This window comes from Macrotis lagotis, chromosome 5 (genome assembly GCF_037893015.1).
Source record: "Macrotis lagotis isolate mMagLag1 chromosome 5, bilby.v1.9.chrom.fasta, whole genome shotgun sequence".
Lineage (NCBI taxonomy): Eukaryota > Metazoa > Chordata > Mammalia > Peramelemorphia > Peramelidae > Macrotis > Macrotis lagotis.
Genome location: NC_133662.1, coordinates 105187678 through 105199699, shown reverse-complemented (window position 1 = coordinate 105199699; position 12022 = coordinate 105187678).

Below are 12022 nucleotides of genomic sequence, written 5' to 3'. Positions count from 1 at the left end.
AATCTGGCCTCAGACACTTAGTAATTACCTAGTTGTGTGGCCTTGGGCAATTCATTTAACCCCATTTGCCTTGCCAAAAAAACCCCTAAAAACAAAAAAAGTGTCTTATGTACTACATAATTTTACTATCTCTAATATATTATTTTCTCCTCAAGGATAAATCATATCTTCCAACACATTCAATTTCCTTCAATGTATAGAATGGAAATAATGTAAAGATATCAGGCTGCCTTCTATGGGGGGGGAAGGGGGAGGGAAATTGTAAAGTTCAAAACCTTATAAAAATAATAGGTAGAAACTACTATTGAATATAATAGGAAAACAAATAGTATTTAATAAATAATCGAACAAATATCCTAATTTCCTAATTCCCTGATCTCCTCAGATCCTGTGATATGCTCCTCCACTCTACCACACAAATAGTCACACCCTACATTTGACCATCACTCAAAAGTATTCCCCTTCTCTGATCAAAAGTCCAGATATTATTCTATCTGATCACAGCCTCTTATTATTCTATCTCTCCTGTTGCTTTAACCCTCCAATTTATTTTTTGTCCTCCATGTGTCCTGGATTAATTGCTCTGGATTAATTTTCTTCACTTCTTAATCTCAATCCCAATCCCATACTTAAGTAGTTCAGTACCACACAGTTTTCTAATTTTGATTCTCTTGCTCCCTTGTCATATTTTTGTGAATACCTATTCAAAGCCAAGCAATGAATTACTCTATCATCTCCTTTTTCCAATGCTACTCAAATTCTTCTGAATAGAGATAGAAAAATTCCAAAGGAGCTGACTCCACTACAAATTTATGTTATCTACTTTCAACTAGGCTTTTACTGTGGAAAGGCAGCTTTTTTATTCCTCCCTAATTGATTCTCTGTCCCATTTTCTTCTCTTCTCTTCTAAAACTTTCTACACCCATTCCCCCCTTCACTGTAAAAAAAAAATAAATCCCATTTCCTTACTTTACATTGAGATCCTTTTTAAGGGAAATCTCTCTTTTCTCCATTTTCTTCATCTTAAACCCTCTGGCATCATCCCAGCTCTCTTCTCCTAGATTAACCTTCTGATAATCAAATGACCCTTGTCCTTGTCAATCTCTCTTCTGTGCCCTTAATCTCATTCCCTCCCAGTAGATTACCTTCTCAGTCACTTTCTTCTTTTTATTTAACCTTTAACTTCTCCCTATTTTTCTTCCCTCTTTCCTTTAAATATGTCCAAGTTCCCTAATCCTTAGAAAAATTCTTTCTGTATCATCCCCTTAAGCTATCTTTCAATGCCTCTCCTTATTCTACCTCAAAGTCCAAAGCTATCAATTCTACTGATTGCCTCGACTTCCTCTCTTCTAATTGGTTCCTTACCCTTTTGCAATCTAGCTTCTGATTTCATTATTCAACTGGAACTAAAATTGTGTCGATGATCTCTTTTGCTAAATCTTCTCAACCCTCATCTCTCTCTCTTTTTAATTTGAATCCCTGTTGCTATTGACCACTCTGTCCTGCTGGATACTTTCTCTTCTAAGGGTTTTTGAGACACTGCTCTTTCATGTTTCTCCTACCTCTCATTGATATATCTTATCTCCTTTATTAACTAATCATCCATATCATGTCCACTGACTGTGGTTGTGTCCCAAGGCTCTGTCTTGGTCCTTCTTCTCAATCTTTTTTACATTCTCTCATGGTAACAATATGGTAAAGTCAGGGTGGGGGAGTTCAGTCAAAAACCTTGGGTATGAATCTCACTTTTGATGCCTAATGCCTGTAGGTCTTTGGGCAAATCACTTAACTTCTCTTGGTTTTGGTTTCCTTATGGACCAAGTGAAAGGGTTGGGCTAAATAGTTTCTGATATGTCTTTTAGCTCTAGATCTATGATCCAATTCCCATGAATTTAATGATCATTACATGCCAATAATTCTATATATCCAGCATCAATCTCTTTATTTAGTTCCAATTCCATATTACCATTGTTTATAAAACATTTCAAACTGAATATCCTGTGAACATATCAACCAACACATCTCCAACAGCATTCATTTTCATTACTCAAAAGTTCCCCTCTCTTCCAAGCGTCCCTATTTTGGTCCATGGAATCACTTTCTTTCAGTCTACCAACTTCCTATGTTTCCATTATCCTTTACTTTTCACTGTCATTTATCTAACAAATCCAAATGGTTGCCAAATCTTGCAATTTCTGCCTTTATAATGTCTCATATTCAGCCTCTTCTCAATACTCAAACAGACAACTCTGTGATTATGCCTTCTCATCTCATATTATCTCATATTATCACCTCTTGTGTGGACTATCCCGATGTTCTTTTAATTGGACTACCTACTTCAAGTCTTTCCACATTTCAATCTGTCCACTCCACATAACTGCCAAAGTTATTTTCCTTAAGGATGGTCTGACCAGGTCACTCCAGTGGCTCCCTTTTTCCATTAGCATAAATGTATAATTTCTCTGTTTAACTTTTTTTTTTGCAAGGCAATGAGGTTAAGTGGCTTGCCCAAGGCCACACAGCTAGGTAATTATTAAGTGTTTGAGACTGAATTTGAACCCAGGTACTCCTGACTCCAGGGCCGGTGCTTTGTCCACTGCGCCAACTAGCCACCCCCCTCTGTTTAACTTTTAAGAAAATCCCTTTAAAGACAATTTGGGGCTGTCTACGATGGAGAATACTATTGGTATCCAGGGAAAGAACTGTGGAGTTTGAACAAAGACTAAGGACTATTACCTTTAATTTAGAAAAAGACTGATATTTTATTGTCTGATCTTGATATCTCTTTTACTTTATGTTTCTTCCTTAAGGATATGATTTCTCTCTCATCACATTCAATTTGGATCAAAGTATACCATGGAAACAATGTAAAGACTGGCAAATTGTCTTCTGTGTGGGGGGGGGAGTAAGATTAGGGGAAAAATTGTAAAACTCAAAATAAATAAATCTTTTTTCAAAAATCCCTTTACAATTATCCTCAACCTACCATTCTAACTGCATAATGTATTACTCTCCTAATTGTCCCCTATGTTCCAAATAAATTTATCTTCTTGCTGTTTCTCACTCCAAGTATTTCGTTGCCCATGAATACATCCCTCCTCATCTCTACCTAATAGAATACATCATTTCCTTCAAGATTCAGCTCAGCTTCTTCTTAATACCGTCTGCATTAAGCCTCTTTGGAATCTTTAAACTGAAAGCGCTCTCTATCCTTAAAATGTCTTGTATTTGTTTTCATACATGAACTGTGGTGTACACTTTGGTCTTCTGTATATATTGTACATGTGCACGCTGTCTTTCCAAATAGAATGTAAATTTCTAGAGTTCAAGCACATTTTCTTTGTTTTTTGTGTTCTTAGAACTTAGCACAATCCTTGGCACCTCTCAGGAATTTTATGAATGTTTATTGTTGGTTAATTTATTTAAACTTTCAGTCATCAAAGGAACTACCAAGAAAGAACCAAGAACTTGGACTAGAGGATGCAATGATCTATTTAATGATATAAAACAGTGATTACACTTTAATTTTCATATCACATTCATTTATGAAGGTTTCCCTCCTTCCCCCTCTACCAAGTGAGTCTTTTCTTATAACAAACATTTAACAAAGAAAAACAATTCAGAAAAATCAACTAATTTATTAGCTGTGAACAAATACATCATCCAACAATATCTACAATATTCCATAACCATAGGTGCTCATTTTTTCAATGAAGGAGGGGAGGTATGATTATTTAATCTTGTGCCTAGCTAATTTTAAAAAATATTTTTACTTTATTTTAACATTCACTTAAAAATTTTGATTTCTAAATTCTTCCTCCAGCTCCTCCCCAGCCCATTGAGAAGGCAAGCAATATCAATTATATATGAAGTCATGCAAAATATTTCCATATTAGCCATGTTGTAAAAAACAAAGCAAGAAAAGTAAAGTGAAAAAGTACACTTCTCTGTAACTCCAGAGAGAGAATTAACGAATTTTCAGTGCCAAGCTAATTTTTATATATTATAACAAACATTCATTAAGTACCCATTATTTGCCAAAATACTGCAAGTTTCTAGGGGAGTTCAAAGTTTAGAAAGGATCCATGCCCCACCCTCAAACAGCTTATAACCTCTTGGGGATAAGAACCTAACATAGCTGTAATATAAACTTGCACATGGTATGGGCAATAGTTACAAATCAAAGTATTATGTGTAGTGATCACATGTACTTAATATGCACATAGATTTGATCCCGAGAGCCCTTCACTTTGTGGTCAAAATAAACACCATTGAAATGACTGTGCCTAGCCCAGAAACTGTATGAAAACAATTACAAAGCACTTCTCAGACACAAATGAAGTCATATCTAAACAATTGGGAAAATGTCGATTGTTCATGGTTAGGTCAAACTAATATAATAAAAATGACAATTCTCCCCAAATTAAATTACTTATTCAGTGCCATACCAATCAAATCACCAAATAATTATTTTGCCAGGCTAGAAAATATAGTAACATAATTCATCTGGAGCAACAAAAGATCAAGAATATCAATGGAACTGATGAAAAAAATTTTAAAGGAAAGTGGCCTAGCTCTACCAGATCTAAAACTATACTATAAAGCAGCAATCATTAAAACTGCCTGGGACTGGATAAGAAATAGAGTAATGGATCAGTTGATTAGGGTAGGTTCAAAAGAAACAGTAGTAAATGACTACAGTAATCTTCTGACAAATCCAAGGACATCAACTTCTGGAATAAGAACTCACTATTTGACAAGAATTATTGGGAAAAATGGAAAATAGTATGACAAAAACTAAGAATAGATCCACATCTCACACCCTATTCCAAAATAAGGTCAAAATGGGTACAGGATTTAGACATAAAGTACACACTGTAGAGCAAATAACAGACCAAGAAATATTGTCAGATCTATGGAAACAAGAGAAATTTATGACCAAGCAAAAAAAAAAAAAAAAGAGTACATGCAGTGTAATGGATGGCTTTGATTATATTAAATTTAAAAGATTTTAACAAATAAATAAATTGGTTTAACAAAACCAATGCTGCCAAAATTAGAAAGAAAACAGAAAGCTAGGAAACAATTTTCAGAGCTAGAGGTTCTGATAAAGGTCTCATTTCTAAAATATCTAGAGAATTGCATCAAATTTATAAATCATTACATTTACCAATCATTCCCTAATTGATAAATGATCAAAGGATATGAACAGTTTTCAAATGAAGAATTAAAGCTATATATAATCACATGAAAAAATTCTCCAAATCATTACTGATTAGAAAAATGCAAATTAACACAATCATGAAGTATTACCTCACACCTATCAGATTGGCTAAGATGACAAAAAGGGGAAAATGATCAATGTTGGAGAGGTTGTAGGAGGACTGGGACATTAATGCATTGCTGGTGGAATTGTGAACTGATCCAACCATTCTGGAGAGCAAGATGGAACTATGCCCAAAGAGCAATAAAACTAACCCTTTGACCCAGCAATTCCCAAACTAGGTCTATATCCAGAAGAAATCATAAAAAAATGGAAAAAGTCCACATGTTCCAAAATATTCATAGCAGCTCTTTTTGTAGTAGTAAAGAACTTGAAATTGAGGGGATGCCAATCAACTGGGGAATGACTGAACAAGTTATGGTACATGCATGTTATGAAATACTACTGTTCTATAAGAAACCATAAATGGTCGGACTCTAGAGAAGCATGGAATGACTTATGGGATCTGATACTGAGAAAAGGGAGTGGAACCAAGAGAACATTGTACACATTAGCAATAACATTGGAAGTTGATCAATCTTGATGGATACTGCTCCTCTCAACAGTTCAGAGAGCTAGGAGAATAACTATGTATAATGCTATCCTTATCCAGAGGAAAAAAAACAAAACAACCCCCCCCAAAAAAACCCCTTCAGATTCTGAATGGACACTGCATTCACTTTTTAAAAAATTTCTCTTATGTTTTTCTTTCCTATCTCATGGTTTTCTTAATTTTTCCTTAATTCTGATGCCTCATATTGAAAATGACTATCTGTAAACATGCTAAACACTAATGTGTATTTACAATATTCACCTGACTGTTCGCCACTGAGGGAACAAAAGTGGGAAGGGAGGGTGGAAGGGAATTATGTAACTGAAAAATATGAATATGCATGAGGATGAATGCTGAAAAACTTGCATAACATGTAATTGGAAAAATAAAATAAAATATCAATAAAAAAAAGAAATGACTGTGTCTGAGTTGTATGTTTTATAGTAGATAGATGGAGAGTTAGAAAAATCCTAGTAAGTCCCATGGTCCTGGTCTTTTGAATAGAAATTTTTCTCTTAATTTTCTTAATGGCAGCACTAAATCAAAAATTTCAGGCACCCTATGTCTCAATATGCTTATTACAACACAACACAACACAACACAACACAATCTCCCTCTCCCTCTCCCTAGAAAAGGGACTTTTTGCATTGTTTGACTGTACTTGTGAAAACCCTAATAAATATATTCTAGAAGTCCTGTCATTTTTCTATCACTTCTCAAAATATCATACATTTAGAGATAAAAGGAACTTTAGAGTCATTTAATCCATTTTACAAATGGAAAAAATTGAGGTCCAAGGAGGGGAAATAACTTATTCAAGATCATACAGGTTGTATATATTGCAGAGATGAGATTGAACTCAGATTCTCTTATTCCAAAACTTACATTTTCTCCAATATACCACACTGTTTCTAATACTTTTGACTTTTAGTGTTTTTTGGTGAAAAGGATTAGAGCTAAGACTTAGAAGCATAAGAGTAATAACAACTATAGGTCTAAATTGAGAAGGCACTTAGAGGCAGGCTCTCTAGTTCAAACCCCTGGATTTTTGAATAAAAAACCTGACTCTCAGAGAGCTAAGACAACTTATCTAAGTTCACATAGGTGTGTTGGAGGCAGAATTCAAACCTAGGCCTTCTTACTCCAAGGTCAATGTCTTTCTTATACTGCCACAAAGCCTCCCTAATTCATCAATCAGGAAGCATTAATTAAATTCCTACAATAAGCCAGGAACTGTTCTTACCCTAAGGATAACAAAGATAAATATGAAACATTCCCTTAGATAGCATATTCACTTAGAAATATTTGTAAAATCCATTCTATATCATTTCAAAGGTGAGGTACTAGTGTCTTTGAGACTCAGGAAAAGTTTCATTTAGCAGATGGGATTTGAGAAGAAAGAAAAAAAAGTTTTTGAAGGGTGAATATTTACTCTTCAATTTGAACATTACCAGAAAATAGGTTCATTATTCTATGTAGTCTTGCATCATTACATAAAAAGCATATGTGAATATATTTTTCAGTTTCCTGAATTTTGAAAAATCAATTTGGATGTAGTCTTGAGAAAAATCATAATGAAGAATGACTCCTTAGTTATGGATTGTTCAATCCTAGACCCATGGTAAATTTTCTTTGATAGAATTCCTTAAATTGAAGCTGCAAACGACCATCAATGTTGTAAGTTTAGAAAAAGAATTCAAATTACTCTGACTGACTATATTCCATAGCTCTAGAGTCATAGGTGAGTTTAGAGCATTTATTATGTGCCTGCTGTTTGTGTCAGGCCCTATTCTAATCACTAGAAATACAAAGAAAGACAAAAAAACGGCCCCTGCCTTCAAAGAACTTGCAGTCTAATGGGCAAGGCAAACACAAAAATTATTGGTGTGTATGAGAGTACAGAAGGAGTCCTGCCTCCTCCACAATGGGAGATTTCAGCTGAGCTTTTTTTTTTAATTAAACTTAAGGTTTTGAAACATCTCCTGTATTACTACTAAGGAATTAATATTTTTAGCAGCTTGCAGGTTATACTTTACTGTTGCTATCAAAAAAGTCATGCCTACACATACACATATATAGATTCCTAATCTATAAACCATTCTAGAAAATTTGTGAATTGCTTTTTCTAGTGCAGTAGGAATTGTATAGAAATGCTTTGGTAAGTAGAGGAAGGTGTTTGCTGCTAACACAATAGCTCTCACTCTGGATTCTGAGAGACTGGAGTTTTGGGGGATGTTGGGATAGGAGGTATGGAGAAAGACCATCAATGGAAAATAGGGTTATTTCTCACTTAGGACATTATTTCAGAAGAATCAATGGCACTGATAAATGAAGACAAAACTGGTAGAAACTTTTAGGGCAAGTGTTTTACAAGGGATTGAATCTGTGATAAGGATACTCTTTCTAGCAATGCAAAATTAAGAACTTATAGTCTTGGGAATTTGTCAAGAGTACTAAAAGGTTTATTAAGTTATCCACTGTCAGTACAGTCAGACAGGACTTGACCCTAGGTCTTTTAGGGTTTTATGCTAGGATTTGAATTTACTTTTAATAAATGGTTTTTTATTTTTGAGGTGAGTACACTAATCAATAAATCAATCAGCAAGCATTTATTAATTATCTGTTAGGTTCTAATATGCTGTTGCCTTTCAATTTTTATTTCAATAAGTATAAAATAACTGATATTAGTGATTTTATGTTAATAAGCACTTTGCAATTCTGAGAAGCTAAGAGATAGGTTATGAGATCATTTTTGAGATCTAGGAGATATAATTGCAGCACTCAAAATTTTGCAAAGCATATTTTTTATTTATTTATTTTCAAGTAACGTGCAAGAAGAGTTTTCATCATTCATCCTTTTGAAGTTTTTGAGTTCCACATTTTTCCTACCACCTCTATTTCCTTCCCTCTCTCCAATGGCAGCAAACAATCTGATATAGATTGTATGTGTACAATTATGTATAACATATTAGTCATGGTGTAAAGGAAGAATTAGAACTAAAGGGAAAGACAACCACGAGAAAGAAACAAACTAAAAGCTTTAAAAATTGAAAATAGTATTTGCTCTGCATTCAGAATCCATAGTTTTCCTTTGGATGTGGATGTCATTTTCCTTAACTGGTTTCTTATGATTATTCTTGATCAGTGAATTACTGAGTGGAACTGTATCCATCATAGCTGATCATCTCATAATGTTGCTGCTAATGTGTACACTGTTGTCTTGGTTTTGCTCACTTCACTCAGCATCAGTTCATGCAAGTCTTTTCAGCCTTTTTTTGAAGTCTAGCCTCTTATGATTTCTTACAGAATAATAGAATTACGTAACATTCATATACCACAGTTTATTTAGTCATTCTCCAATTGATAGACATCCCCTCAATTTCCAATTCTTTTTGCAAAGCATAAGATGATAAGCTTTGAAAAGGATGGATAGGTAATAAATTACACTATAAATCTATGGACTTATTTATGTATATCAAAAGAAAATCAAACATTTTAAATAGGGGATAGGAATTTCAGGGGGGGATGGTGAATAGTAAGGAGCAATAAATAGCTTTCCTGGATAGCAGCTGCAAATTTCAAGGACATATCAATTAACAAGTAGTCACTGAGTATTTCTTATCTATACAGCACACAGATATAGCCTCCACCTCTGAGAAGTTTACAATGATCAAGACAACTAAGTTCCTTTTTGAGGACATTCTATGTGATTAAATTGAAAGCATGTCACCAGAAACTAAAATCCAGATTGTGGCACCACAGAATTGATTAATAAGGTTGGCACATCTTATTACTGCTTTTTGAGCAAAACAGAGGCCTCAAAAGATGAGGACAAGACTTTTTTATGAAATATCCCTCTCATGTATGTGAGAATTAGATGAGATAAGGTATAGAAAGCACTTTGCAAACCTTAAAGGCTACAGAAATGCTAACTATTTTTGATACTATAAGAATAATTGTCATCATCTTGGCTTTAGGGGCATAGCCTTTGGATGAAGTGATATTAAGGCTTAAAATAGCTTTTGCAAAATGAAAGATATTAAAGTTCAGAGTTTTATTGCTATGATGATGAATTATGTGCATATAGTATAAGAATGAGGTCCTGGACAGAGGGGGTCATATCATATCATATTTGGAATTACTTTTCTAGAAAAAAAAAAGAATCACCAAGTTATAGAGAACTGGCTACATTGGTGAAGAGGATGGTGACAGAACTATTTGTAGTATTCTAAAAAGAGCGTTGACTTGAGGTTCAGAGAAGTTCACTTCAAATTTCCTTGCTATGATCTTGGACAAGTCTCTGGTTCTTCATTTCTTCCTTTGTAAAATTAAGGAGTGGGGTCAAATTATCTCTAAGGCTCCTTCCAACTGACTTGTGGAATGTAACAGTAGTCACAACTTTGCAAAGTATTTGAACACCTACAACATCATTTGTTGATAAATATTGTCCTTTGAGATCTCTTATTTATGTGTTATGGAGCAATTGTTTACCAATGGTGGCAGTGTGTATAAAATTTTTTAATTTTCTTTCTTTCTTTCTTTCTTTCTTTCTTTCTTTCTTTCTTTCTTTCTTTCTTTCTTTCTTTCTCTCTCTCTCTCTCTCTTCTTTCTTTCTTTCTTTTTTTTTTGCAAGGCAATGGGGTTAAGTGGCTTGTCCAAGGCCACACAACTAGGTAATTATTAAGTGTCTGAGGCCGGATTTGACTCTAGGGCAGGTGCTTTATCCACCCCATCACCTAGCTGCCCCTAAAATTTTGAAATTAAGAAGCTTTTTGTAGATCCAAGGGAGCCCTTCTAGGAACTGTGAGAGTGACAAGTTTGTAGTCTTTTCTGGGCCTCAAGTTTCTCATCTGTAGAATGTGGGAGTCTGAGACCTGGCCCAGTTCCTTTGCACATCAGAAATACACCAAATACACTAGAAAGACAAGGGATTAGGAACGGCGGTACTAATATAAAGAAGTTGCTTCCCTTTCATGGGCCTCAGTGTCCTGGTGTGCAAAATCTGAATAATGTCAGTTCTTTTTAACTCTAAGTCCATGATACTACAAAGTGAGAAACTGATCATCACTCCTAGAGCCTCTCTGAAAAACAAATGCTGGGGTGGCTAGGTGGCACAGTGGATAGAGCGAAGGCCCTGGAGTCAGGAGTACCTGAGTTCAAATGCAGACTCAGACACTTAATAATTGCCTAGCTGTGTGGCCTTGGGCAAGTCACTTAACCCTATTGCTTTGCAAAAACAAAAGAAAGAAAGAAAGAAAGAAAGAAAGAAAGAAAGAAAGAAAGAAAGAAGGAGAGAGAGAAAGAAAGAAAGAAAGAAAGAAAGAAAGAAGGAATGGAAGAAGAAAGGAAAGAAAGAAAGAAAGAGAGAGAGAAGGAGAGAAGGAAAGAAGGATAGGAAAGAAGAAAGAAAGAGAGAAAGAAGGAAGGAAGGAAAGAAAGAAAGAGAGAGAGAGAGAGAAAGAAGGAAGAGAAGGAAGGAAGGAAGGAAGGAAGAAAGAAAGAAAGAAAGAAAGAAGAAGAAAGAAAGAAAGAGAAGAAAGAAAGAAAGAAAGAAAAAGGTATATAGTGGGGCAGTTAGATGGCGCAGTGAATAGAGCACTGGCCCTGGAGGTCAGGAGTACCTGAGTTCAAGTGCAGACTCAGACACTTAAGAATTGCCTAGCTGTGTGGCCTTGGGCAAGTCACTTAAACCTATTGCTTTGCAAAAACAAAAGAAAGAAAGAAAGAAAGAAAGAAAGAAAGAAGAAAGAAAGAAGAAAGAAAGAAAGAAAGAAAAGAAAGAAAGAAAGAAAGAAAGAGAGAAAGAAGGAAGGAAGGAAAGAAAGAAAGAAAGAAAGAGAGAAAGAAGGAAGGAAGGAAAGAAAGAAAGAAAGAGAGAGAGAGAGAAAGAAGGAAGGAAGGAAAGAAAGAAAGAAAGAGAGAAAGAAGGAAGGAAGGAAAGAAAGAGAGAGAGAGAGAGAGAGAAAGAAGGAAGGAAGGAAGGAAGGAAGAAAGAAAGGAAGAAAGGAAGGAAGAAAGGAAGAAAGGAAGGAAGAAAGGAAGAAAGAAAGAAAGAAAAAGGTATATAGTGGGGCAGTTAGATGGCGCAGTGAATAGAGCACTGGCCCTGGAGTCAGGAGTACCTGAGTTCAAGTGCAGACTCAGACACTTAAGAATTGCCTAGCTGTGTGGCCTTGGGCAAGTCACTTAAACCTATTGCTTTGCAA